The following is a 23,043-nucleotide window of genomic DNA, read 5'->3' as shown; positions in this document are numbered from 1 at the left end:
GTGAGCCGGGGCGGTGAGCCGGCGCGGTGAGGGCGCGGCGGGGCCGCCCGCGCCCGAGAGGCCCCGTGAGGGGCCGCAGCCCGCTGAGGCGGCAGCGCCGTCCCCTGGCGCCGGGATGAGGGGAGGGAGGGAAGGAGGCTCCTCGGAGCGAGGCCGCCCTGAGCGCCCCCCTCGTCGCTATGGCAACCCGCGCGGGCGTTGGGGCACGCCCCCCCCCTCCGCAGCTCTCGCGGGCGCGCGCGCCTCGGCGGCCGCCGGGCGGCTGGCGAAGGGGAGGCGCGCGCCCGGCCCAGCACACCGTTTACGCGGCGCCTGCGCAGTCCGCGCCCAGCGCGGGCGCTCCGCCACACTGGAGGAGGCGGGCCAAGGGGGGGGGCTCGGCGCGCATGCGCGGGTGGTGGTGGCGGCGGGCGCCCCCCCCACCCCACTCCCCCCCGCGTGCGTGTATGTGTGTGTGTGTGTGGCGGCGCTGCCGCCGGCTCCCCCGCACCAGCGCAGCCCGGAGGCGGTGAGGCGACCGCGGGCGGAGGCGAGCCCGGCAGCCCCTCCAGCAGCCGGAGCGGCTTCCCTGTCCTCGCCCGTCCCCGCTCGTCCATCCCCCCCACCCCCTCGCAGGTGAGCCGGGCTGTCGCGGGGAGGAGGAGGAGGAGGAGGAGGAGGAGGAGGCGGAGGAGGGAGCCGCGTCGGCCGGCGCCCGCCTCCGCGGGGAGCCGCGGCGGGGCTTATTGTCCGGCTCCTTGGAGGAGGAGAGAAAGGAGGCTTAACCCCGGCTGGCACGCCGGGCCCTGAAGGGCTGCCGGCCGGGGATTGGAGGCGCGCGGTCCCCTCCCAGATCCGGGGAGGGTCCCGGCCCCCACCCGCCACCCCGCCGCGGGCCGGCTCTTCACGAAGCCGAGCGGCTCCGCCGCCCACCTGTCGCCCGCCTCCTCACACGGGCGCCGCGGGGGGGCGGCGGCCGTGGCGGCGGCGAACGGGGCACCGTCGCCCGCGGACCGGGCTGGCGGCTCAGCAGCGCCCTCTCCCCTGTCAGTGTGTGCGGGGGGTGTGCGTGTGTAGGGCGACGGCGCTGCCCGCCCCCCCCCCCCCGCCCCTCCGTTCTCCCCCGGCCTTGCTGCAAGATGGTGGGATGCGTGGCTGTGGAGCGAGCCCGGAGCGCGCCTCCAGTCGTTTATTCCCCCCCGCCGTTACCTGCGTGAGGGGCCGGAGAGCAGGTTGTGGCCTGGATGGGTTGGGGCGGGGGAAACTGCCCCCCCCTTCGGTGTCTAGAGAGGCCTCGGGGGTACGGGGGAGCAGCCGCACAGCGGGCGAGGGGGTTGTTTGTGCGTGCGTGGATGGGCAGAGCCGTGTTCCCGCGTGGGTCACCGGGCTGTGCGCCGCGGTGGGGCCTGAGGGCGGGCCGGGGCGGAGGGGGGTGGCGTGGTGTCTGTAGCTGTGTGATACCGCTATCCAGTCAGCCCTTCCCCGGGGGGGCTGGGACACCTTCCCCTTGAGTGGGGCCAAGTTACCGTGACATGAGGTGCGGGGCAGCACGACCCCGGGCTGGGCGCGGGACACGGGCGGGGGTGGGAGGCGTGTTGAGGGTATCAACACGGCATAGTGTTTCTTTTTTTATTTAAAAGGGGGTAAATTCAGAGGACCAAGAGTGTGTTGCCTTGCGGTAGACAGGGATCTGCTTTAGAGGGTGGACAAATAGATGCTGTTTATTTGACATCAGGAGTGTTTGGCATCTTTCTTTCCTGGCAGCAGATGCTGGAAAAGCAATTATATAGCTATATTTTAAACCAAAATGAGTGGTGATGATAGGTAATAGATTGAAGTAACTTGTCCCTGTGCTTTTAATAGTAGCTACTGGCCTGCTGAAATTCTGTGGGTATGTTTATCTATTTGAGAGATCCCTGTACTGATAAAAGGTGCCTTTGTAGAGGTCTTATTCCCAGCCCCCCTTCTGTTCCTATGCTAAACTAAGGAGCTTTGCTATCACAGATAGCTAGAAGGGATGGAGGCTATTTTTTTTCAAATGGGATAGGTGGATAAGCAGGCAATTAAATGTTTTGTAGGCCTAGGGTTTTTGAGTTTCTCTTGAGACTGGAAAATGTCATAGGATGCACAATGATTATTTTTTTTCTTATCGCTGCCTGCCTTTGCAGCTGACTTGATTTTAGTAGTATTGTGGTGGTGTTTTGTTTGTAAGCAAAATGGGCTTAACTTTCTATTCGCATCAAACAGTCATTTGTGACCTTTTTTGATATATAGACCTGTTGTGTTTTTAGTGGTTATGCGTGTTTTTGTTTAATGAACTTCAACTCACCGGTTTGGTTTTTTTAATCTTTGTTAGGTCTCAGCAGGCCATTAGAAATAATATATGGATCAAAGGTTGAAAACTACTGATGCTGCTGATACTGTTGTATTATCTTCCTGCAAATGGTTTAATTTTTGACACTCTTAATGTCAAATACAGAACAGTGAGAAGGAAAAATATATTGTTCCCCAGAGCTTTCTCTTGACAACATAGGTGCATTTTTTTCATGTATTCTTGTAAGGTTTGTATCTATGATAATATAGCCAGGAGACTTCCACAGGCACCTCAACATGAGCTGTACTGGCTCAGGCCCTGTTTCTGTAAATTGATATGATCCACACGGGTGCCAAAACTGCTTGAGTGAATTGGTACCATCAAGTACCACAGTATAGCATAGTACAGAAGTTGATAATTGCTCCTGATCTTTACTAGCAGTGCCTCTGGTTACTCTGAAAAATATTTCACGTTTCTGGGATAAATAATTAAATTCCATTTATGTTTTGTGGTTTTGTTGTTTGTTTGGGGTTTTTTAAGGGAAATCTCTCACAGAAGCAAAACTATTACTGCTCTGTACAGCCTCTGCATATTGCTGCATGTGGATTGTCTGCGGTCTTGCTCAGAAGTTTGCTAAAGCTAGGTCACTTAAATTGAAACAGTGCCCTCTGGTGACATCTGTATTTAGCGTTTGGACTGTATGTAAAGAAGCACTCCTGCTAGGCTGAAATTAAATATTCCTCCCAACAAAGCTGGAGATGTATTCTGCACTGAAATGCTAGTGTGGAGTGGCTGAGATGGGGGGTGAGCAGTCACTTGCAAATACATGTGGAAGTTGCACAGCAAGTCACTTGGAGTCTGTTAGCCCCCTTGTGAAATATTTTACCTTGTAGTTTATTTTGCTGGATTTTGATGAGAAATGTTTGATTCCTCAGTTTAATGAAAAAAACCCACCCCCCCCAACCCTCTTATGAGGTTATCCTGTTTACTGTCAAGTTGTTTGTTTTGTTGTTTTTTTTTTTCCCCCTCTGAAATCTGCCTTTGTGCAGAATTTTTGGTGGGATCTTTTCCATTCCACAGTTGTATCTTGCTGGTGACTGTGTAGATTGAAAATACCAATGTTTAGATGTTTTATTGATCTTGATTCTCTTGTTTCTGCTCAGCACCAGTGAACAAGGATGAAGATACAGGGCTAACTCTTTAACTTCAGTTACTTGTGTAAACTTGATTTTTAAATTGGCTGTGTTTGTAATAAATGCCTTTAAGACTTCAGAAGGCTAATGAAGTCTTAGTATGCTAATGTTCTGCTTGACATGTCTTTGAATATTAAAAGATTTGAATTGGTGAGGACACACCTCCCTTTTAAACAGTTTCTTCCCCTATTTTTTTTTTTATTGAGATTAGGGATTGATCTTTTCCTTTATATTCGCTTGGAGCTGAGTCATTTGGGCTCTTCCTTTAATTCAATAAATAAAGCTGAGTTGAAAACTTCCTTTAGGGGTGGGGACTGTAATTGGTTGCATTTTGTTGAAGTATAAGACATCAAAGGTATGGTATATTTCTGATTTGAGTGTTGTTTTACAGCCCTTGTTAGAAAAGATAATTAAAAATGCATTTTCAAAATAATGAGAAAACATTTCTGTTAATAACCTTTACATTTAAATACCTGGAACTGCTGCAGTAGAAATCATCTCAATATTTGTGTGTGCATAGTATTTATTGCATGAACAGAAGCTTTGTGGGCTTTGTGTTTTGTCTGTTTATGAACTAATCGCCTTAAAAGGCTGCTGAAGCAAGAGAGTCTTAATGTTACAGTTGGGTGTTTTAAGTAGATGCTCTGTATGCTTAGTCCCCTAGAATGTGCAGGTGTGTGACTGCAACTCTTTCCTTTACAAAGATCCTTAAAGGCCTTGTAGGACTCCAGGGAAAATGGCATTGGAATCCTTCTTGTGGGCAAGCTGGTACCACGCAGTATTCTGCCGAGCAGAAAGGGGGTGTCTGAAATCGGAGCTGGAGCAAGGCAGTTGTGGGGTGTCAGATGGAGGGCTTGCGACTCTTGCTGCTGCAGTGGCAGTCCAGTCACTGGGCTAAGCTGGTGGCAGTAGGTAGCTTTCTCAGTCAGGAGGAGCTGCGTGAAGCGGAGAAGGTAGGGGGGAAAAAGGAGAGGGTGGCCCAAAGTCACAGGAGGGGAGGATGTATTCAGCAGCATGGTATGTTCTGAACAGTGGAGCTTCTTGCTGTGACTTTCACAAGTTAGCATGGTGTAAATGATAGTCATTGAACCTGCTTGCTGGCTGAAGATGAAGGTGTTTCCTGTCCATGTTTCAGTTTATAGGAGAGTTTGTTTACAAAAACTGACCTGTTCACTGAATCTTAATAGTAAAATAAACCACTGGGAAGTCTAGTGGGCCAGTACTAAGTATTTTAAAGTACAATGTTCCTGATGTGTAAAAGGTTAATGTTTACTCTCTTGGGCTCACTGCTCTGAGGTGTGCTACTCTTGAGTGCACTTGCAGCTGGTCTTTTCAAAACTCCCTACAGGCTTACTGTCAAATGGCACAAATGGTGTCTTCCTTGAAGCCATGGAGATGCCTTGAGAATGCTCTCAGAATCCTTGCTATCCCAGCTTTATTGTCAGCGTTGCTTTTTCCATGGCTGTAACTTCGTTGTGGGGAAGTGATGGCCCCCCCATGCTTACTGTGCGCCTTTCTGTAAGTAGGGATAGGATTCCCTTTTCCTTCCCCTGCCTGTGTTGTCATACAGTGCCGACTACAAGAATGACAGTTTAAGTAGAACTGCAGGGCAATAATGCTGGGAAAAAAAGAAGCTGTGTACCTTGGAGGTCCCAGAAGCTTTGCCCTTGATTCCATAGGGCTGCACCGGTCAGGCTGTGTTTTGGCTCTTCGTGACTGTATCAGGTGCATCAACAAGTCAAGGTTTCCTGCCCCAGAAGATCTCTGGCTGTGCTGCAGTGCACCTCTGTCTGACACCAAGAGGCTCAAGAGCTGCTTGGTCAGAATATCAAGAAACGTACTTGTTATCCTCTTGTATGCATCATATTTGTGGTTTAAAAACCTGCTTATTTCTCAGTGGTAAAGAGCAGCATCCTTTGTTAAAGATTAAGCATGTAACATGGCAGTTGATATGATGCCAGATTTGAGAGACCGTTGCATCTGTTGCTGCTTGATGTTTAAATGGAAGCCCTCCCCTTTTTTCTCTTGGAGGCAGATATTGCTTGCAATTCCCTATGGGTGGATTCATCTTGGTGCAAACTCTTAAGAATAATTATTTACTCAGTTTCTTTGAGGTGTTGGACTTGTGACCTATTCTCCATGCCTGTTTCAGAATTTCACTTATATGTATACGTACGAACATGTTTCATAGGCAGTGTAAGCTTTAGATTGCAAGTGAACTGGGAGAGGCATGTGCCTGCCCTATTTTCTCTGGTCTATCTGGGGAGACTGTAAGTCTCCCTCATATATTGCAAGTGTGGCCGCAACAGTTAATGTAGCTCAGTGCCTCATCACTGCGTGTAGTTGAGATTTGAACATGGATTAGAACAAGCTGGCTGAAGTTCAATCCAGATAAAATATACATGATGATGTGGATGTAATTATCAGCCTTCCTAATGGAAGGAGTGCATTTACCATTAGGTAGAAGTGTTGGAGCCCTCTGGTGACTCAAGTTTATTAGTTGTTGTTCTTAGCAATCATACTGAAGCAGTAAAATCAGGGTGTGTTTTTTAAATCTTGGACTAGAAGATTGAGACCTCCTAACCTGATTAGAGCTGACTAGAATTTGGCTGAAGTCATCTCTGCCTCTCCTCCCATTGGTTTTAGAGCATTATAGCAGTTCCTAGTGCAAGTAATGAAGTAAAACTTGGGGAGAGCCTGGGTTGGTTAAGGAAGGAAGAAAGAAAGAAAGAAAGAACAGCATGCCTGGGGATAAGCAGAAATGCCAGAGAGGGAAATTGATCGTTAAGTTTGCTATGGGGTCCTCTGCCAAAAAGTGGTTGACCCAATCTAGTAATTTCTTGGAGCTCGTCAATCTTTTCACTTACACTGCTTGTACTGTATGTCTCTGGGCTGTCCAAGGGCTGAAGTGCTCAGAGTGGCAGAGAAGAAATGCATGAATGGGGGTTGCAGAGGAGAAGCCTGAGATACACTGGTTTTCATGCTGTAACTCCACTTTAAAGTGATTTGGAGGCAAAATGTGCAGAAGGTTTCGCTGGATTTGGAGCCGTCTCGGTAGGAGTCAGTGGCACAGATGCTTTGGGATATGTATGTTACCTCTTTTTCTCTTTAATGGAGCTGTGGTATTGGCAGCAATCAATTAAGTCTGAAGCAACCTAGGACTGGCTATCAGCTCTGACCATTGTTGCAGTAGCATGGCATTAAAAGCTGTTTGATTTGTGCCTCCCTCATTATTCATTAAGGGACAGCTTTGAGACTGTGGAATTTGCTCTCTTCCTTGAGATGGGCTCAGATTGTTTGTGCTGGGGAAGAAGAATGTTGATCTTTTAAAAAAGTTGAAGGTGTATTTCTTAGATAATAGTGGCTAGATAAAACCGGCAGAGATCCTGAAAAAGTGATCTTAATGCAGTTTGTAAGTTGGATTGCTTTTATCACACTATTAAGGTGCCCAGGGTTTGGGATAATTGTCTAAACTATAGTATTATATTTTCATTTAGATTTAGAGTAAGTGGTGTAATGTCACAGAGTGACTGGAGTTGGACCAATAAGTGAATAAACAGGAGTAGTACAAAGCACATTTTCTGCTGTGATACAACCTTTTCAGATTAATGCATAGGCAGGCAGAAGCCTCCAATGAAAAGCTGAAAGTCTCAATTTACTAAGTTTTTCTTTCTAAGTTTTATGTCTGAATTTTTATCTGAAGAGGCATGTAAGCACAGGTGGACTTGTGACTTGTTAGTTCCATGTAAAATTCAAGTTTATAAACTCTTTAGAAGCTTGTGTTTCTAGTCCACCTGTTTCATTGCCAAGTTGTTAGTTTGATCTTCTAATTGCTGTTCTGTTGCTTGCTTGATAAAGTTGGGGTTCTCCACAGTTGTAACTAATTTAAATTGGTTTGTAATTGAATTAAGTTGTGAACCCAAATGCAGTGGGGCAGCTTATTTATTGACTGCTCACTTCCCACACTGTTTTGGCAGAAATACTAGTAGTAACTGCATCAGGGAGCTTACCCAAGAAATTAAGTTTTTTTTTTTTTCCCCTTGCCTTATTTTTCAGTTTGATAGTTGCCCCAAATGGTTTATTCTTCAGCCATACAAAATCTTGCACTGATGTCATGGCAGAGAAAGCAATGGAAAAAAGTGATTAGTGGTGGAGATGACTGGCAAGTACAGAATCAGAGTTCCAATAAACCAGCTGAAATCAACTAAGTGGATCAGTTGTCCCTTCCGTTATAGCTGAGCTTGTGGTGTGTTGGTTTCTGGTATTAGAGCACAAGCTCAACTATATCTTGAATGACTAGCTGGGTTTGCAAGTCTGGGAACTTGGGAAAAACTTCTTAGTTTCAGATTTCATGCAAAAGTATTTGAGACATTATAGGATCCTTATGACATTTCTGAAAATTCTTTTTGCATAGAGCTAAACTTAACAGTCATTGCATCTTTTACAGTAGGGTGGTGGAGTGGGCTGGAAATGATGATGGTGTTACTGGAAATTAGGTAATACAGCCTTTTGTCTGATCAAGCAAAAACTAATCCAGAAGCCTGTAAAGTATTTTGGGGATTCCAAAAGCATCTGCAATCAGCTTGCTTGTGTGAAGTGTTAGAATGCTGGTAGCATCGTATAGTTTCTTAGGTGTCCATTTTGGATTTCAAAATGCACATAAATTGTTTGAAGTGCTAAATCAATAAAAGAAAAAATGGCCCAAAGATTTGGGCTACTCTCCCATTAATGCATCACTGTTTTGTGCTGTCACTAATTAGTAACTCCAATATCATGAGGTGTATTGATAAAGCATATGGTTAAGTGGATGACTCATAATCATTGTATTTCCTCTCCTACTCTGTCACATAATTAACTTTCTTTGTGTGGTTAAAGGGCACCTGAACTGTGCTGCCATTGCTAGCAAGTCCAGACCGCTCTGCCAACAGCCTTGTCTTTGATTACCAGCCAGTTTTCCCATGTGCTTTATTGGTAAGTATACCTGAGTAGTGACAGCTATCTCATTTATTTTTAGAATAGTCACGTACTTTTAGACTGACCTGTTTGTGTAGGCATTAGTTGTCAGGTTTGTCTGGTAAGTATCTTTAAATTAAATTTTGATGTTCTTATTGATCAAACTTTTATGGAAATACATCAACAGGCATTTTGGAAAGGAATGATGTATGAGAACAGTAGAATCTGTTGGGTTCAGTCCTTTGGTGCAGTTGAGCTGATCTTCACGAATCTTCTGGAGCTCTGAGTGCCAAATTACTGAAAGCTTAGCAAGATTTCTTCTTAGCTATACACTAACCCTGTGCTTTTGAGAACCATGAATACGGTGGATAGTGAGCAGCCTGAAACTTGAGCTGTTTGTTAGGGCAGATAAAACCTGGGCCTTGCAGGTCTGCCTTAAGGTAGGATGAGGATAAACATTATCTAGGTACATGGTTTTATTAGTATTACTTTTTAATATGCCATGCATGGATGGTGTCAGGTGTGCTGCTTCTAATGAAACTGTTTTTCATTTTATTTATATGATAAATAGCTAATGTCCCTCTGTAGTAGAAATGTTTTTGCTACTTCCTGTTTGAAAAGTGCTTGGCTAGCCACCCTTTGCTGGTTGACTGCCCTGTTGATGGTACATAATTTCTTCTAATCATCTTTTATTGTTTTTTTTTTCCTCCCAGTCTGGGCCTACTTTGGATTTATTTTGAACAGATTTTGCCAGATAACTCTTTGATAATAGATTTTGGTCGTCTTAGTGATATGCCTGGCTAAAAGTGCTTTTCTCCTCACTAGTGGACAATAACTTTCTTTCTGATCCAGTCTAGTGTATGGCACTTCCAGTCATGGTAAAAGATAAATTTTAATGGTGCTTTAAACAAGGACATATTGTGTTATGCTGCACAAGGTCTTAATTACAAATATACCAAAGATAGTACCAAATCTAATCGCAGTATGAACCTGTGATTCTTTGGTTATTTTTTTATACCCATGTGTAGATCTAGCTATGCTGGCAGAAAGTTATTTTATTTGTGGAAGTTGTTCAGCTCTAATCTCAGTATCTATTAAAGTGTTTGAAGTGTCCACCCAGAATACTTCTAAGGGAATTTGGAGAGGAAAATTATGTTAACCAAATTGTAGTCAGGAGATCAAACAAAAAGTCAAGCTTGATACTGTTTTCACTTGAGGTGGGTGCCAGGTGTACAGTGTTTTATAAAGCTGAAGGCATTTTAAAGTGATATTGAAGAAGTGGAAAAACTGCTTTGAGGTACAGTATTTCTGTACCTTTGAAGAATGGCAACTATACATAAGCAGATAGTGTGCTTTAGGACCTGCTTGCAGATAGCGCTTCCTCAATGTCTGCATGTAGTGGCTTGCCCTTGTACTTAATTAACTTGCTGACTTTTTTTTTAATGCAGATAGGGTCTGTGTGATGACAGAACTCAAACTATTTCATGCTGTGACTTGTGTTTAATACTTCTGAAAGGTCCATCTTGACTCTTTCCTGAAGCTTAGTGGTGGAAAGGCTTCTTCATTAGGACCTAGTTCATGTTTCGGATAAGGTAATTTAACTTCTCTTAAAAGAAGTATTCATACAAATCTGTGTATAAGTTAGCATTCAGGGACTTGGTTTGTTAGAGATGTCTAAAAGTTGTGTTAGAGACCAGCAATCAGAACTGCTTTAGTTTCTTTTCTTTTTAGTAATGAATCCTGTATGACTAGGAGAGGGAAAAGAAGTATCTGTGTATTTGTTGTTACATGATCCCAAATAATTTTTTGTATGTATGATGGAAAGTTTTAAAGTATTTAAGGTGACATTATGCCAGGGCATCTAGAGAGAAACTTACCAAAAATCTCAGTGGTGTGGTTTTTTTTTTTTTTTTTGTCCTGTGAAATTTGAGTAGCTTATGGGAGAAAACTGAAACACCTATGGGTGTGGAAGCAGTGCTGTACACTTACAGCATGTTCTTGTTGTAAGTCCAAAGTGAATATATGCAAAATGGGTATGAATTTTTAAACAACTTTAGACTTAAGAGTAACAAAGGTATATGTGCTAATGATTTGAGGCTGACACAGTTTTGTTGAGGAATAATTCTTGATCTGAATTTTATAACTTAGTTATAAGGCAATAAAGACATTAATTGAAAGGGTATTGCTGAGGCCAAAAAGCCCTTTATGAAGGATAGCTTAGGAAAATGTGAAATCTGTTGTGCAGATCTACATGGTAATGTAATTCAGAGGTGTGTTGTATTTGTGTTATGCTAAGTTACATAGACATGGAAATCTGGTTAGCCTGTGTTAAGTGATACTGCTAAAAAGAGAAGCTAGTTTGATAAATAATGCAAGTAGCTAACATGAAAGATGTCTTGCTAAGCTATTATGCCCACAAAACTTTTGTTAAATCCCTCATTTATTTGTAAACAAAGGTATAACATAGAAAAGTTGAGAGCTTTAAGTCATTATTCAGCTGTACCTTTTTTTTTTTTAAAAAAAAGCTAGCTCTTATTTTCATTATTTAAAAATAATCCATGGTTTTACATACTTTTTCTTCCCCTCTTTCTATGAAGTGATAGTCTTAAGTGGAAAACAGAATCAAGCAGTAATGGAGTTAAAGGATGTGGACAGAAGTGAGATCTCTCCAGGGAACAGGAAGAGACAGACTTCCCTTGCTGTCTTCGGATGTTCTGGAGTTTCTGTGCTGCTTTTAGGTGTCAGATTTCTGTGTGGACTGGTACCAAATGTCATGGATATCTTGATTTTACTTGTTGGACTGAGGGAGGGAAGATGAGGAGAAGTGATGGGCTTCAGCAACTGAAGTTTTTGTTGCTGGTCTCTTTCTCTGGTGTCATCTTTCCCTATTACATGCCAGGTTGTTAATGGAATTGGATATCTTTTTTTTCCCCCCCCCCAGGGCAACAGGGCGTGTTTCTATGATCTTATCATTGGACTAGCTGATCGGTATTTCTTTGTGGCTTTTTCTGTGTTTATGGTTCTCCTAATGTTGGTAGAAGTGCTTTGCTTACAGGAAGAAAATTGCAATCTTTTGGAATTTGTAATTGGCATCTCCTCTAATACAGAGGAGGCCAGCGTTTTTTAATGTAACAATCTTCAAAATCAGAAAACACATCTTGGAAGAGAAAAAGGGGTCTTGCCTAGGTTGGAGATGCCATTTGCAAATTGTGTTCTTTTGGGGGGATGGGTCTGTGTTGAGCATGCAATTGGATCCCAGAATGAATTAATGTTGAGTTTGCTTCATTCCTCAGTGAGGGAGCTGGCTTATGTGGCAGTCTCTGTGGTAGAGCAGCCCCACTGCCTGCTGTTTGATAGCTTTGTCAGATTTACAGTGTATATTAGCCACATGCAACTCAGCTGGGAAACCCTCCTCTGTTGTTTGTGAAAAAACTAGATTCTTAGATCGGAAAGATCCTGTAAATCACTATATGAGTATTGCATTTAAATTAGTAGCTGTGTTTGCTGTTTTCACTGAAGTTGTTTTTCTCTGTTGTCTTGAAGGTAGTGGAAGATAAGTTTGTGTAGCTCATAAAAATATCTTAGCTTTTAAGTGATAAAGCTGTTTCAAAAGCATACCACCTGCCAAAAACACACTAACCATGTTGTGGCTAGTGACTTCAGTGGTATTTCAACAGTAAGGTACCAATACTCTATTTCTGATGTGGCTGGCTCTCATTTATGTTTAAATGACATTCATAACCAAAATGAACCTCCCCAGCTTGGCAAGCTGAATGTGAAACTAACTGAGAAATTAAAGTATTTTCAAAGTGCAGCCAAGGTATTGGCTTTTTCAGCCATTCTTTTAGCAGGTAAGAGGCAACTCGCTTCCTGGTAGTATAGAATGGGGAAAGGAACTACTCATTTGTATGGGGTTTTTTAAATTATTCACTAGTATGGATGATCTTGGCTTTGAGACAACACTGAAAGATCTGAATTTATTTAGCTTATATATATATATATATATATTTAACTGTAGAAAAATTTGTCCATGTATTCATTTCTTTTACCAAATTCATTGTAGTTCAGATTTTCCAAATCCTCATGGGAAGTATCAGTTGAATCAACTGAAAAGCCTCAGTGAAGAGAAAGCTGTGCTGGGAAACAAACTGAGGTGGGAGAGCTGGACAGTCAACCCAGTTGCCAGCAGGACATTTTGTTGCCCTGCAGAGGCAACCTGTCATGGTGGTGACACCATGAAGTGTTGCAGTATCACCAAGTATAAAAACACAATGAAATCTTTTGTCAAAGGTGTAGCAGGGCTAGGAGAAGTGAGTGCAGATAGGGCTTGTGCATTCTCTCTCATTGCTTCTGCCCCTCCGTGATACCCAGCTGATTTGTTGTTACTTGCTCATTGGACTCTATTTCACAACATGAGAGGTTGCAGCTTTTCTTTCCTATTCCTGGATTATGGCCTTCCATCACCAGTACACTTCATTTCTCATTCTGGGGTCCACAGGCTTTCTCACCTCTGAACCTGTGTATGCATGTTTGGCAGTCTTGCTTTTCTGTGATGTTTTTTCAGGAAGGACAAAATGGACTGTGATCTACCTCTGGTGCTTGTTGATGTTGAGGGGGGAGAGGCCACATGAATAACATCTTCCTCTGGGCTGAGTAACTATTGCAGTGCTGCTTTTCCTAGCTAAGAGAACATACCCATGCCACAAGTTGATTACTTGAAGTGATGCATTTAAAAATAGCTTTTGTGACTAATCTGGAGGATCTTCTTTGTATTTATTATGAAGTAGAATGTTTTTGTTGGAGGCTTGAAGCCAAATTTTACCACATCTTCCTAGAAGGAAATAAGGGAAGATTCAAACATGTTCAAATGGCTCTCAAGCTTTTAAAATAATGTTTATCTACTCTTTTTTGAATCTAACAGTGCAAGAAATGAAGTAGATTGTGTGGTTTGATTCTGCTTGAATCAGTGTTTTTGGATATACTTCTTTCTCTATGAACCTATGCATTGTTTTAATTAGATCGTTAATGCCTTTTGTGTTGTCTTTAAACTAGGGAATCAGAATACTTTAGGGGGGGACACCTGCGGGTCATCTAGTCCACACTGTTGCTCAGGGCATGGCAAAGACAGATTATTAGTAGAACTGTTTGGAAATACTGCAATGTAAAGTATTTTAATATATCTTGTATGTCACCAAAGAATGCCTTCTGGAATTGCAAATACACACAATTTCTGAACCGGGACCTCAAATTCATTCCTTGCTGCAATATTACAGTGATAAGGTAATGTGTCTTAAACTCTCAATAATCAGGCATTAAAAATGCTTAAATGGTGCAGAATTTAAAAGCACACAATTCTGCATAACAGGGCTCTCCAACTGGCAGCCCGTGGGCTGTGCTCTGCCTCTGCAGGGCAACAAAATGTCCTGCTGGCAACTGGGTTGGCTGTTCAGCTCTCCCACCTTAGTTTGTTGCCCAGCACAGCTTTCTCTTCACTGGGGCTTTTCAGTTGATTCAAGCAAGGCTACTGCCTGTTTAATGTGCAGTGTCCACTTACATTTCTTAGCTTGACAGATTTCCTTGTACCTCCAGGACAAGGATGGTTTAATGTCAATAATGCTAAAGCAGTATCAAATCCTTGTCCAAATTCTAACTTAGGCTGCTGGTTTCAAATACTTAAAAACTGTCCCTCAGACCCTTTCAGTTCTCTTTATTAGTCATGGTCTTTTTCCCATGTTTTGCCTCTTACTCAAGGTGAATCTTGTGTGACAGCAAAAATGTTCATCTTGGCCAAGCTGTGTGTATATTTGGGTGGCTGAATTTTTTTTTTAACTTAAAACTCTTAACGCAGCAATACAGGGCATAACAGGGTCTCAAAGTGTTGTATTTTCATTTAGATGAGGTGAAGAATTAGCTTTCGTTGGTTTGTCCAGAATGGCTAATCTCTATTGTTTTAAGAGTAAACCAGTGCTATTGATTAGTCTGGGCCAGAAGATCCCCTCTCTGTAGGGTAGTGGGGAAGACTTCTGTGCAAAATTTAAGGCAGAACTTCTGCAAGGTTTCCCGCCAGAAGTTGCCAGAGAACAGAAAAGCTTACTTGGTCGTTGTTTTTGAACAAAAGCAAAGATCCTCAGATCCTAATTGTGATTTCCTCAAGATTTGCACTACTGTGCTTTGTTTTAACACTGGGATGGTTTTGGTGATCCTAGAAAGGAAAGCAAAGCATTTTCTAATCAGTGTGCTAAGATTAGAGATTTCAGCTGTTAGTACTAACTGAAGTAGCAGTTTCTAGTGGATTTTTTTTTTTTTTGGAAGGTGCTGGTCTGTGAGCTTTTTAAAGATACAGTTAACATCACTGAATGGTCACATAACAATAGTTTTTGTATTTCTAATTGTGATACCCTGCCATCTCGTGGTGTGGACTTTCTTGCATTATAGCATTCTAGATTTACTTTTTATCAATTAAAAGATTAACACGAAGATGAATGTAATTTTCTTTTTTTTCTTTTTTTAAAGGAACCATTACACAGCATGATTTCCTTAAGAAATAGTGTTATCTGCTGTAAAACAGTAGATTTACATTTAAAAAGCCATCCTCCTCCAAATTTCTTATCAAAACTAGATTGTGTACAGGCTATCTCTGTCATTGCTATTGGACCCAAGTTTTCAGCTTGCATGTATCTGCAATTAAATCAGTTTTTAATGCATGCATCCATTGATTTGGCAGAAATGGACACAGCTGCATTTGATAAACCTGAGCGATATGTTTGAGTAATAATTATCCAGTCATCCACTGAATATCTCAAATAGCCAAGTACAATTTGGATAGGGTATTACTTGTTAACTTACTGGGCTGAGTTCATAGTGCTGGAATAATCTTAAAAATCCTGCTTGACAGACTGTATCGAAGGCATACTGGAATCTTTGTGTGTGGGGTAAATGAGCTGGACTTGACTCCTAAATACTCAAAAGACCAGCAAATGCTGTTATTCTGTCAGTTGCCACGCTTTTCAAGGCATATAACAATTGCAGGATTCCCCATGCTTTCTGAGAGATCTGGAAGAAAATGCTTGTTCCTGCTTTGAACATGTTTAGCTGTTCTCACTAGGCTTAAGTATCTACAGCTTTTCTGTTCCTGTCAAACCATGCAGGCAATCAGCTTGTGTGTGTACATGTGCATCTTGCACCTTTACTTCTTTAATGCCAGTAAACTGTGTCAAGGTTTGTGTTCTCCTTTGCTGGCTTGCTGGATCATATTGCCACTAAATCCAGTGTAGAGCAAAACGATATATGCACCTTTTTAGCAGTTAATGATTTTCACATTGCTCATTTGAAGCACGGCTCACAAACAAAATAGCATGCTGCTACCTCCTTAGGAAGTAGTTTGAGAAATTACTTGATTTCCTTGGTCCCTGGTTAGTTTGAAGTCATGTGTGCTGTAAAGAGCTTTATCATTAGTCATTCCCCTGCAGTTTGTCTTTTTCCCTGTTTTGTGACAAGAATTTGAGGCTTGCCTTTTCTACCATTAGTTTTGCATGGTTCTTGTGCTTTGCCAGCTATGCTCTTCAAATTAATGCTTATGCTACATCTCAGTGTCTTTTTTGATGTCTTCTGGAAAACATTATATTCTACATCAGTTACACAAGTTCTACAAACTCTGTAGATATTTATTAATGTCATTCCTTCTTTAGAGCAGATCCTTTCATCAATAATGTAGATAGATGGCTTAGAAATAGCTCCAGCAGGACTCTCGTTTATACTGTCTATTTACCTCATAATCACATTTAGTTTTCCTGGTGATTCAACTGTTTTTGTTGGTGCACAAGAAATAATGTGGGTGTACCAGAATTTCAGGCCTTCAGATAAATTCCTGTCTGGTTTGAGTATCTAAAGAGACAAGATTTCCCTGCAATCTACTTGTAAGTTTCTGGTTTGATAACAAGAAAAAAGTCTGATACCAGCTTAAAAATATACTATCCTCCTTCATGAAAATGTTCGCTTTAAGTTATTTTAGTTGAAGCAAACATATGCTTGGTCTCCAATTTCAGGCGCTTTGAGTAGGTCATTGACATCTGGTTAGGCCAGCTGACAAATCCTCCATGGATTTATCTGGTTGTTCTTGAACATTTAAAACAAGGTTCCAACATCCATTTGGTTTGTTGAAGTCCTGGATTTGTGTGAATTAACTTGGATTTGCTCAGTTTCTCTGTCATGTTTTATTAGGCAGATGCTTTGGTGGTCAGTAGTTACTGAGTGGTCTTGGGTGAAGAAGAGTATTTAAACTATTGGTATTTGGGTCTTATCCTGCTCTTGCATTAGTTGCGTGATTCACTGAGGTTCTTCCAAAGGCAGGTGGAAATGTGGGAAAGATGTGGTTGCTTGGATGGATAAATAACTGGGGTTTGTGTATTGTTTGCTTGTAGAAGTTGAATACTCTGAGCTTGAGATGCTTTCATAAACGAATGCAGGGGATAGCGGCACAGGCAGAAAATCCAGCTCTCTTCTCCAAATGTCTATTGTAGTTCCACATAGTAGTCGTCATATCAAATATAGGCAATTCGTACGCTGTTAGATTTTTTCCTGTTAGCACTATTTCTATAGCAACAGTGCAAACTTCCATATCGATGCATGAAGTTAAAAAAAGAATATAGAGAACATTATTGAAATGTGATCACAGGTGTTATTGATAAAGACTGTACTCATCTCTCTGAAAGCTGAATTTTAAAACAGACTAAAATACTGTGTGTCTTGTTCAAAAAAGATCCTCATTGTCTATTAATGGCTTTACAAAAAATACAGTAAAATGTTCTCTTAACAGTATTTTCTTCTTCCTGAATGAGAAAGTCAGGCATTCAGTGTCGGAGGGGTTCGCCTTCTGTTCCTTAAATGTAAATCTTCTTTGTCTTACTTCATGAAGAAAGTGTGCAGTTGGAGCAGGTGTATGTACTGAGTCTTTAATTCGATGGATTTGGAGGGTGTTACTCAGCAGCAGTTGGTACTTTGTTATTTCTCACTTGTTAAAAATCTGTCCTAGGATGGTTTGCTCATCTTGGTTTTGATTTGGCTGTTCACAATTTTGACTCTAGCACTTAAAGCCTACAAAATATTATTCAATGAATTGCATGGATATTTGAGTTTGCTTTACATCCATGTGTGATGTGTAGGTTTACACAGAATATTCAGTCTAGATCCTCAGTCTCAGTTTTCATCACTGTTTTTTCTTGTATGTGCTTTTGGTGCACAAGTTGTGGTGATTGTTGGTGATGGAGTTCCTGTAGCCTATTGACAGTAAAAAAGCTCATGTTGTCAGTAGTCATCTCTGTTTCAGAACTTGCAAGTGTGCAGTTGCACATAAAACTTTATTTAGATATTTTCCCCAAATCTTTTTCCTGTGAAGTACTTCTTCTATTCTGAGAGAAGGTATGCCACCCACATGGGTCCATTTGTAGATTGTTGTACTGATTTTCAAGTTTCTCTTCTGCTGGAATTTTTAGTATTGCCTTATTTAAAATTAAAAAAATGAAATTTAAAACTGAGAATATAAAAGTCAGCTTCTAGAGACTTTTCACAGTGTGTTGTGATATTTTTGCTGATGCGCAGTCTATAATAATTCTTTTCTATTCATGTGTTGTTTGCATTATCCAGAAAAGATGCAAAACTGTGGATCTGAGTACATCTGAAAAGAATATTTGGATCCTGAAGTTCATGCTAGCAGCATTCAGCGCTCCACTCCTTGCATGCTCTTAAGTATGACTTTTTTGTTCAGAATGTTGTCCACAGATGTATTCTTCCTTTGTTAGTTCCACTGATACCCTGCCTGCATGTCTAACCCATGACAAAAATATTTTGCAAACTGAGCATTGGGTAATCAACATAACATTAATCACTTATTACTCTTCTTGTTTGCAAACAGACTGATAGCTATATGGGCATGTGGTGGGGGTCTTGGAGAAGCCTACTGTGGAAAGTTTATAATCTTAGAGCTGCCTAATTAATTAAAAGTATCTGCTTCTAGTTTAAATCCTTTCTATTTATTTTCTTTGCCCTCTTTACTACTTATTCATGGAAATAAATACCGATAGTTCCTATGTTTCAAAAATGTCTCTAGGTTATGATTATTCCTGTTTTGTGTGTTTGGGGTGAGGAGGGATCCTCCTCTGGTTCCTGACTGAGCAAGCTTGGATTTCTTCTTCAGATACTTGAAGAAATGTTGCTCAAACAGGCTAAACTGTCGGTAGACTTGAATTCTGGAGAGGGAGACTGAGGAGGGCAAAACCTTATTATACTCAATGTACTTTCTGTGCTAAAATAATTTGGTTCCCTAATGCTTACCGTTTTGGTGTATGGGAGGAAAAACAAGCCATGCATCATAACTTCAGATGTTCAGTCTGTTCAGACAGCAGTTGTAAAATAGTAGTCAGATCCAAAGGAATAAAATGTTCTTCTGTGCAATGTTCTTCCTAAAGAACTACAAAATGGAATAGAGGCTTCTAGGTGATCTCTGAAGAAAGAAGCTTTGGGAACCTGATAATTTGTGAGTGATTTGTGAGCAGAAACTTCTTCAGTTCTTGTGCAGCTAAGAAGTTACTTAGTAAATCTGTATTTTGTCTTTTAACACTCAGACTCTGCTGGAGAGGCCATTTGTTAGAAGAAAGCAAACCTCTTGCAACCTCAGGCTAAACTTAAATAGCACGTACACATGTTCACATTTTTGGCTTACTCCATTTGTTGCCTGCAATGATTCTTTCCTTCTGCTTGATTCATGCCTGCACTGCATGAGGGCCAGGATCTGCTACTGCTTGCAGCTGTGTACCAATGCTAGTGCTAAAATTTGTTGCCTTGTGCTATGGTATCTACCAGTTAACTCTTGGCTATGAGTCAGTCCACTGAGTGTAGCTGGCTTTTGAAGGGTGGAAGTCAGAACGGTAAGGATGTCCTTCCTATTTGTGTGTAACTAATTTTAAAAACCTTCCATTTTGAGCTGAATTTCTTTATTGTTTTTGCAAGCTGATTACAAGCTGAGCTAATAGTTTGATTTTTGTAATAGGGTTTGGTAAACAAGTAGCTTATGCCCTGGAGAAGGATATTCTGGCTTTTTGTGGTTTTTTCTTTATCTCATCTGAGGAAATGGAAGCTACGAGTTGTACCAGTTCTTGAGATTAAAGAGAGCACTGGGTACTGGAGCACCATGAAGAAGGGATCTTGATAGCTGGAAACTGAGTAAGATGTGAATGAGACAGAGCCTTACTATGTATTACCTCTCTCTCTTTTTTTTTTCTCCTTCCTGCCCCCAAAGTCAGAGAATGAGGTGCATAAAAGCAGTGATAAGATGATTTTGTCCAGAATGTGAGTGCACACATGATAGTGAAAGTGCTCTGTGGGTAGTGTCCTCTTAAGAAGGAATAATAATTTCACTTAATTGTTTGTCCAGGTAGAGCCTTTTCTAGGGTAAGAGAAGAGAATCTAAATTAAGGACCATATTTAAATGAAGCTTTTTTTTTGTATTTAAAATTTCATTGTCAAACCTAATAAAACAATTTTTTTGTTCTATTTGTTGCTATTCTGTGGATTCTAATTTCATCTGTCTTGGAGCTTAAACAGCTGATACTACTGTGACTGTTGTGCAACAGATGCTTAGGAAAAGAGTGGATGTGTGACATAACTTTGAGTGATTGAGTTGTATGAATATAGAAGTGCTTTGAGTTTGCAGCAGGACTAATCAAACCAATGAACAAAGGAGTCTGTGTTACTGAGTTAACTATACTGCTGATGCAGGTGCCATATGATATGATTCCTTTCAAGAATGAGTCTTTATCAACTTAAGCAGCTATGGTTTTCTGCTTTTCGTACTGTTTTCTAGAAACTGTTCAAGAACCTGATTGCTGTATTCTGATTCTGAATCATAAATTTACATTTTACTCTTACTCTTAGTTTGTCCTCCTGATATTTAAACATGGCAAGTGTATCTTTGTGCAGATTTCAGTTTGTTAGCCTAAGCAAGCTGAGGTTTCCTGGCTTCCCCTTCTGCAGTGGAGTCTTCAGAGAAATGGGAAGCCTTTCTCTGCATATATTTAGTTCAAAAAATCTTTTGGAAGCCAGGTGACCAGAACTGCAGAGAGTACAGCATCAGTGTCTCTTGTGAAATGATTTGGAGGTATTTGTCCATAACTAATGCAAATATTGTGGCTACTTCATGCTTACAGTGTTGGTGGCAGTCATTTCCAACCAATGTGCTGAAATTCATAGCAGAAATTTTACTGGGATCAACCCAAATAATCCTTTAATGATTGACTTTCATTTTTCATTCTTCTGTCCATCAGATAGTTTTATTTGTCCTGTATTATGTTGCTTTTCTCTATTTCCAAATGTTTTATTATTCTAATATTTGTACTGGTATTGCATGTTTAATAACTGTTAGTAATCTCTTCCTAGTCTAATATTATGCTCCTTTGTTTTCGTCATGTCTCTATCCTGTGCATGTCTTCTACTTGTGTCTCTTATCTCAGTCTTCACTAGTAGTAGCTTATCAAATGCTTTGCCAAGACTCATGTGTCTCAGTGGAGATTTCATAGTATGTGAAATTTTGGGTCTGGGATCTGATTATCTTCAGTGATAAATTTCCTGCAGGAGGATGGGGTTATATTAAGTTGCTTGAGCTTTTATTTAATCTCTATTGTGGAAGTCTCTGTTTTTATCAGTTTGCCATCTTATATTACATCTTAATATTACCGTGCTTACTGAAAACTGAATTAAAGCATGTGTTTAGGTGGCTTTGTTTTTCTTTTTTAATGCTGTGTACATACTATCTTTATTCTTACAGTGCAGTAACCTAGTTGGGTTTTTTGTTTTGGTGGATAGAGTGTAAAACTGAAGGGTATAGTTTGGAAGGTGCAATTTGGTTTGGCTTGACAAATCTTCTTTCATAGTTGGATGAATATCCTGTTGCCTGTTCCTTGCTGACTTTCTGCTTAATTATGGGGCTTTTGTGTGTGTTGGTTTTTGTTTTGGTGTGGGGTGTGTTTTGTATTTTTTTAATGTGTTTTGTTTCGTAGGTTTTTTGGTTTGTTTTTTTTAGAAGTTATCTCTGCTTTTGCCTCTTGAACAACAAGATTTCTTGTCATCTTTAGACACGTATCTAGCTTTGCCTATCTGTACATAGCTCCTAAAGACTTTGAGAAGTTCTGATGGCAAGTAATTAAAAAAGAACTGTGGCTTCTGGGGCAAGAGAAGGAGGCCATGCATGTAAGTCGGGAGCATTAAAAGTCTGATGGTCCCTTGGACTACCTTGGATTTTTTTCCCCACTGCAGTAACTGTAACAACTCTTGTTATCAGTGCTGTTTCCCAAATCTTTCCTGTTGCAGAACAGACAACATACAGCCCGGCAAACAAGTGGGTTTTTTTTTTTTTTCCTTTATTATTGGGTTGTATGTGCCTTTGCTAACACAGTCCTTATGTATACAGGTCTTCTAGGCATGTTGAGGTGCATGTGCACCAAACTGCAGGGAAGAACTGTGAGTGTGATCAGCCCTTGCCCTGATGGCATGTGGCATGAATACTTGTGTATGGTGGTGGATGTAGTTGCCTGTGTGCCAGGACACTGTCTTCCTTACTTAACCTTCCTTGGCACATGTGTGCCCCTGGGGCACCTTGAACCACTTCCAAACAGTTAACTTGGGTGTGTGGCAGCATGTATGCAGCTAGGGTCATACAGCATCCCTGTACAGCAGAACATCCAGAACTTCCACCTGCCAACTTGATACAGACCAGCAAGAGGCGTGCTTGGTGTGCGAGGCATCCATGCTGGGTCAGCAGAATTTCCTATACCCCTACTTGGTCAAGGTGCAACATGTTACCTAAGTGTCTCACAACATCTATATAATGATTTTATGGGAAGTATAATCCATATTCTGTTAACCTAAAAAACAAAAAAAACCCCAAAGATCAGACTAAAAGGTATTTATTTCATAACTATATGCCTTATAAAGATAAAGGAAAAAGTACTGGGAGAATGCATTAAAGGGGCAGCATCTTAACATTGCCATATTTTTAGTATTGTTTGATTTATTTTGGCTATATTATTGTGACTTTTTAGCAGAGATATTTTACCTCAAACTACTGAGTGGGGGAAGTGCGCAAGAACCTGACACCCAAACCCACAAGCATTTCTGGGTGTTCTTCATGTAAGGTAGGAATTACCATGTGCAAAATGAGTAATTGTAACAGAGGCTTGCTCTTGTAGCCCTCTATGGTAAGGGACTATAGATTAATTGGCCCATATTGTATTTAACAAGTTCTGATCAAAAGGGCAGTGAGGCATCCAAGATACTGAAGTGGTTCCACAAAGTACTTCCAGACAGAAGGATCCAACTTGATGCATATTAGGTGAATGTTGACAGTTGCTTGAAGAACTTGAATTTGCGTTTCATTGAAGCTTCTACCTTATGTTCAGTGGTTAAAAGCAATGTTAATTTAGAAAGTGCCAAGCAATGCTGGAAAGTAATACACTTCTAACTAAGAATCAAAGGACTCAGATCCAGAATTAGGATTCAGTCAGTGGCTCCAAGATTTCACTAAAGTGTCTTGAGGTCCTGGTATGGAATAGTTCA

General features: G+C 41.2%; 1 protein-coding gene across 9 annotated transcripts in view; it reads left to right on the top strand.

The window, feature by feature from the left end:
- Positions 1–431: 431 nt before the first annotated feature.
- RALGPS2 (Ral GEF with PH domain and SH3 binding motif 2) overlaps positions 432–23,043 on the top strand; it is a 128,034-nt gene continuing 105,422 nt past the window's right edge. The window contains exon 1 of one of the 9 annotated variants that reach the window (XM_075038600.1): positions 432–615. The gene's annotated coding sequence lies outside the window, so the exon portion shown is untranslated. Of the gene's footprint in view, positions 616–1,079; positions 1,212–8,392; positions 8,458–18,138; positions 18,184–23,043 lie in introns of those variants that run through there. The other 8 variants (XM_075038591.1, XM_075038598.1, XM_075038590.1 and 5 more) reach the window with 8 other exon arrangements.

This window comes from Buteo buteo, chromosome 10, assembly GCF_964188355.1.
Source record: "Buteo buteo chromosome 10, bButBut1.hap1.1, whole genome shotgun sequence".
NCBI classification, from domain to species: domain Eukaryota; kingdom Metazoa; phylum Chordata; class Aves; order Accipitriformes; family Accipitridae; genus Buteo; species Buteo buteo.
Note: the sequence above shows the minus strand (reverse complement) of the source record. Positions and strands in the feature narration are given on the sequence as shown.